The sequence below is a fragment of the Myotis nattereri genome, assembly GCF_964212035.1.
Source record: "Myotis nattereri genome assembly, chromosome: 2".
Classification (NCBI taxonomy): domain Eukaryota; kingdom Metazoa; phylum Chordata; class Mammalia; order Chiroptera; family Vespertilionidae; genus Myotis; species Myotis nattereri.
The window spans coordinates 203112086-203118085 of record NC_138076.1 but is presented as its reverse complement, the minus strand read 5'-3'; the positions used below and the strand labels follow the sequence as shown (position 1 = coordinate 203118085).

Sequence of the window (6000 nt, the reverse complement as noted above, 5' to 3'; positions counted from 1 at the left end):
TAGATTTGGGGGCTCGGACCCAGGAGCACTCAGGGATGTGGCTGTCCGTGGGTGGAGGTGGGGGGGTGTCCGAGTGGCTGCCACAAGGAGGCCCCAGCCCTGCTCTCCGGGAAAGTCCCTCTTTCCTTCGGCGATCCGGTCCCCCACCGGCGACGTTCAGGGCGCGGCCGCGGGTCCCGGAGGGGGCGGTGCTTGGGCTCCAGGTCGCCGCCCCCGCGGCCACATCACCAGGCTCGGGCTGCCCCCCCCCGCCCCCCCCCAGCCCGGGGCGGAGGTGCGCGTGCGCCTGCGCCGGGCGGCCGCGGCGGTGGGGCGGGGCGGGGAGCGCGCGGCCTCGGGCGCCGGCTCCTGGGCTGTCAGCGCGGGGCCGCGGGTGCGAGGAGGCGCGCGAGCAGGAGGACCGCGGGCCGGGCCAGCTGCCGCCGTCGCCGCGGGGGGACGAGGTGAATGCCCCTCCACCCCCCGCCCCAGGTGCCTCGCGCGGGTCTGAGAGGCGGGGTCCCCTCCACTCCGGCGGGCGCCGCGCGCCGTGGCAGGTGGTAATGGAGGGGAAGTCTCGGCTTTGGCCGCGGCGCCGGGTTCGGGCGCATCCCAGGTACCAGGGGGAGGTGGGGTGGGACCCGGGTCCGGGACCTGGGCGGGGGTGCGGGGGGGGGAGGGCCGGGGGTGCGGGGAGCGGCCGCGCGGCGGGGCAGTCCGAGCCGCCGTGCGCCCTCCGGGCCCGCGGGCAGCGCCAGCGCCGGAGCCCGGCCCGCTGTGCCCGCCCAGCCCCGGGCGGGAGGGCCGGCTGGCAGCGGACCCGGCGGCCGCGGTGGGTCGGCCGGGCCCGGACACCTGGCCAGACCGCGGGCGGCGGCTGAGTGATGGGGCGAAGGTGAGCGCGGATGGAGAGGCTGCGAGGCCGGCGCGGGCACACCCCGCATCCACCGCTTCAGGGCTCGGCATTTGCTCTGAGTCACCGCGTTCTTTCATTCTTTTCTTTGTAGATGGGAAGCATATCTCAGTTTAAAAAACACAACAGAAACCTCGGAGGTCATTTAGAGAAAGATTACATATCCGTATGTATTAGCTATATCACATTTACATGTATAGACAAGTAATCTCTTTCCGTAATTGAACAGTTTTTTAAAAAAATTGAGATATATTTCACATGCTGTAAAATTCATCCTTTTAAAATGTGGCTTTTAGTATCGTTACAAAGTTCTGCAGTTATTACCATCATCCCAAATGAAACCCCATTTCAGTTGTAGTCGCTCCTAATTTCCCCGTTACCTCCACTCAGTTACTTTCTGTCGCTGTAGATGTCCCAATTCTGGAAATTTCATAGAAATGGAATCACATAGGTGGCTTTTTGGAAGTGGCCCCTTTGACAAAGCAAAATGTTTCCCAGGTTCATCCATGTCGTATCATGTATCAGTACTTTAGTCTTTTTATGGCTGGATAATATTCCGTTGTAATGGCGTACCACAGTCTCACATTTTGCCTACCCATTCAGCAGTTGGTGGACACTAAAGATGTTTCCACTTTTAGGCCATTGTGAATAATGCTACTACGGACGTTTGTGGATGTTTTATTGCAGGCATTGACTTTCATTTCTCTTGGGTAAACACATATGTTTGACTTTTGAGGAACTGCCAACTTTTCCAAAGTAGGGGCAACATTTGGCTTTCCTACCAATCAGTGTATGCGAGGCTCCAGGTTCTACACATCCTCACCAACACTCGCTAGTGTCTATTGCAGCGGTTCTCAACCTGGGGGTCGAACGACCCTTTCACAGGGGTCGCCTAAGACCATCGGAAAAGACATATATAATTACATATTGTTTTTGTGATTAATCACTATGCTTTAATTATGTTCAATTTGTAACAATGAAAATACATCCTGCATATCAGATATTTACATTACGATTCATAACAGTAGCAAAATTACAGTTATGAGGTAGCAACGAAAATAGTTTTATGGTTGGGGGTCACCACAATATGAGGAACTGTATTAAAGGGTCGCGGCATGAGGAAGGTTGAGAACCACTGGTCTATTGGCTAATTTTCCTTATAGCCATCCTAGTGGGTGTGAAGCGGTATTGGTTTGCATTTCCCTGCTGACTGATCATGTTGAGCATATTTTCCTGTGTTCATTGTCCGCTTGTATATCTTCTTTGGAGAAATGGCTATTCAGATATTTTCCCCATATTTTAATTGGGTAATTTGTTTATTGTTTAATTATAATCTACATTTATAGAAAAAAATTTTGGTTAAGGGGCTAGCACTGACTAATAAAGACATCAACCTGAAATTAAGGGAAGTGGGAGGCCCTATTTTCCTAAGTTTGTGTAGTCTTTATTATAATTATATTTATATGTGGGTGGCAAAGACAAATTTTTTTTTTATTTTTAATCCTCATCTGAGGATATTTTTTCCAATGAGTTTTAGAGAGAGTGAAAGGCAGGGAGGGGGAGCGAGAGAGAGAAACATCAGTGTACATATGGACTGGTTGCCTCCTGCTTGTCCCCCCAGACAGGATGAAACCTGTAACTGAGGTACATGCCCTTGACCAGGAATTGAACTTGAGACCTTCGACCCGCCAACGCTCTCGTCACTGAGCCAAACCACCTGGGGTCAAATATTTTTGATGGTGCCGAAGTTAAGAGCCACTTCCAGCTGAATGAATGCTGCTATACTTATTTCGTGGTTAATTTCTGAGGACACACAAATTCGACATTAGCTTCAGCTCTTACATAGCACAAACCACTGAAAAAGACACCACCCTTGGAATGACCAGGAATTCAAGCCCATTTTTCTATTACTCTAATATGACTGCTCAAAAGTATTCTATCAATTTTCAGAAACGTTATCAAATAAAACAAAGGATTTCCTGGTGGAAATAATGGATAAATAGCTTATTAAAAGTGTGTGAAGAGCAGTCCAATCCTGTGCTTCAACTACCACATTATAATGCAATAGAAACATTTAACCCATTTATGCTTAATTCTGTTAGTAAAAATGAAGCTAGTAATTTCAATATATAATCTGAGTGTTTTTTGTTTTAGCTAATGAAATGATGATCAAACATTGAAAATATAACCTATCCAACCTAATATTGTTACTGACGTACCCCAGCGATGTGTAAATTTCCTGTAGTTGCAAATGTTTTCTCCAGTTGACCTTCTCTTCCTCCTGGAGAGGATAGTGGGAACAACTTTTGGGACATGATCCCCGAAAATGCTGGTCCGAGCAGATCTGCTTCCTTTATGGGAGACTTCTAGGGACTTCTCATCTTGTTTCTGAAATTACTGTAGTTAGATTTCTGTAGCTTTAAAATAAAATTAAAATATCTATATCTGTGTAATCTGGTAGGGCTCAGAGGCTAGAACTGTCAGTCAGATGGTATGTCTCATGTGAATGGATTTAATCAGATTGCTTTCTCCTATCTGAGGAACTGAGAGTTTTTGTTTTTTTAAAAAAATTTTGTTTATTGATTTCAGAGAGAGGAAGGGAGAGGGAGAGAGAAACATCAAGGATGAGAGAGAATCATTGATTGACTGCCTCCTGTACACCCCCTACTGGGGAGTGAGCCCCCAACCTGGGCATGTGCCCTGACTGGGAATTGAATCATGACCTCCTGGTTCATAGGTCAATGCTCAACCACTGAGCCACACTGGCCCGGCGGAAATGAGAGTTTTGACTTGGTGGTGGTGGGGAGGCGTGTTAGGAGAGGTGAGTAGAGGGGGATCTCATTTTCTGTTCTGAAACAGTTTGGAGGTTTGGGCAAAACTTGCCCTATATCTAAAAGTGTGGGTGTTGAAAATGGAGATCTTTGGACAGCATAAGGAGTCTGGAAGATGAGAAATGACCAGGAATTCAAGCCCATTTTTCTTCTACTCTAATATGACTGCTCAAAAGTATACTACCAATTGAATGAAACAATTTGGAAGGACAGTTGTATGATATAAAGACAGATTCAACTTATTCAGACATTTTTGCCAAAGAAAAATTCTAAGTAAGAAAAGTGGAAAAAACCTCCCTGTCCTTCGTTCCATTTCTCTTCCCGTTGCATTTGCTCCACCTACCTCCTCTGTGCCTGCTCTTCTAGGACTCAGACGCAGACTGGGATTACTGTTGTTCATGTTGAAGGTGTGTAGTGTGCTATAATCACACCCCTTCTCCCTCTTCAGATTCTGGTCAAATTGAGATATGCCAGGGTTCTTTTTTTTGTTTTGTTTTTTTGTTGTTCCACTCATACATGGATTCATTGGTTGATTTTTTTTAAAAATAATTTTTATTTCTTGAAGTATTACATATGTCTCCTTACCCCCCCCCCTCCCCCCTTGACATTCCCCCGGCCCCTACCCCCTAGAGTCTTGTGTCCATTGGTTATTCTTTTTTTTTTTTTAAATATATTTTATTGATTTTTTTTTACAGAGAGGAAGGGAGAGAGATAGAGAGTTAGAAACATCGATGAGAGAGAAACATCGATCAGCTGCCTCCTGCACATCTCCCACTGGGGATGTGCCCGCAACCCAGGTACATGCCCTTGACCGGAATCGAACCTGGGACCTTTCAGTCCGCAGGCCGACGCTCTATCCACTGAGCCAAACCGGTTTCGGCCATTGGTTATTCTTATATGCATTATGCCTTGGTTCTTGTTCTGGTATCAAGAAGGGTTCAGGAAATCTGGAGAAGGCTGTGCGTAGATTAAATAGGAGTCCAGAGACGAAGAATAATTTTGAAAGGCATTTGGGGGTCAGAGCTGCTTAACTTAAAGGAAACTAAGATCTAAGTTCTAAGGTCCCCATGCTTTTTATTAACACAATTTGTCCTGAGGCGAGGCAGAGATATACACTTCAAAGGGTCAGGGTTTGATACAGAGTCCATTGTCAGAATGGGGGAATTAGCTTACGGCTGTTCAGGTGTTTGGCCAGTAGGAGGCAATAACATGTAGGTTAAGATGCCCTGAGCTGTCTGGCAGAAAACAATCAATTTAATGTATCCTATTCAGGTTTGGGGAAATGCCATCAGAAACTCTTGAAATTATGACATGCTGGAATTGGCTTCCGGCAAGATAAAGTTCCAAAAGCCAGATGAGGATTCAAGCATTAAAATACAGTTTCATTTTCAGTTCTGAGAAAGCTGGATTGGAGGATTTAGCTTAGACTCATGTTCACACTACTCCTTCATACTTTGCCTACCCAGATACAACGGTAGCACATAAAAAACTTCAGGTTTCCTGTGGGAGGGAAAGCCCTGTTTCAGGGAGTTTATCTCATAGGAATTGGAATAGAAAGGAAAACTTTCTCACCTTGAAGGCACACAAATCTAAGAGGGCCAGTGAAAGCTCAGGGGTGGGGCTTATCTGGAATATTGACCTTTATCCCTATTTTAGCCATTATATAAATCACTTTCCTGCCAGAGGAGCCACTGGTGGAGAGAAAGAAGAGTGTCCCTCAGTCCTGAGTGCTGTGGTAGAGGGGAAAATAAACTGCCATCTCTCATTAGTTGTGTCCTGGATAATGGTGTTTTGTAGGCTAGCTTTTATAGGAAGTTAATTACCACTTAAGATTTAAAAAAATAGATATATTTTATTGATTTTTTACAGAGAGGAAGGGAGAGGGATAGAGAGTTAGAAACATGGATGAGAGAGAAACATAAATCAGCTGCCTCCCGCACACACCCCCCCAATTGGGGATGTGCCTGCAACCAAGGTACATGCCCTTGACTGGAATCGAACCTGGGACCCTTCAGTCCGCAGGCTGACGCTCTATCCACTGAGCCAAACCGGTCAGGGCAAGATTTTTTTATTGATTGATTTTTAGAGGGAGAGACAGAGAGTGAGTGGGACGGGGGAGAGAGAAATATTGGTTTGGTGTTCCATTCATTTATGCGTTCATTATATGTGCCCTGACCAAGAATTGAACCCGAAACCTTGGTGTACGGGACAATGCTCTAAACAACGGAGCTACCTGGCCAGGGCTTTCATCACCATTTATGAAATTGGAACTAAGAA

At 46.7% G+C, this 6000-nt stretch overlaps 1 protein-coding gene across 2 annotated transcripts in view; it reads left to right on the top strand.

Annotated features, from left to right (window-relative positions):
• Window positions 1-351: 351 nt before the first annotated feature.
• SLC41A2 (solute carrier family 41 member 2) overlaps window positions 352-6000 on the top strand; it is a 79488-nt gene continuing 73839 nt past the window's right edge. Inside the window, exon 1 of one of the 2 annotated variants that reach the window (XM_081082916.1) lies at window positions 352-443. The gene's annotated coding sequence lies outside the window, so the exon portion shown is untranslated. Of the gene's footprint in view, window positions 596-6000 lie in introns of both variants that reach the window. The other variant, XM_081082917.1, reaches the window with a different exon arrangement.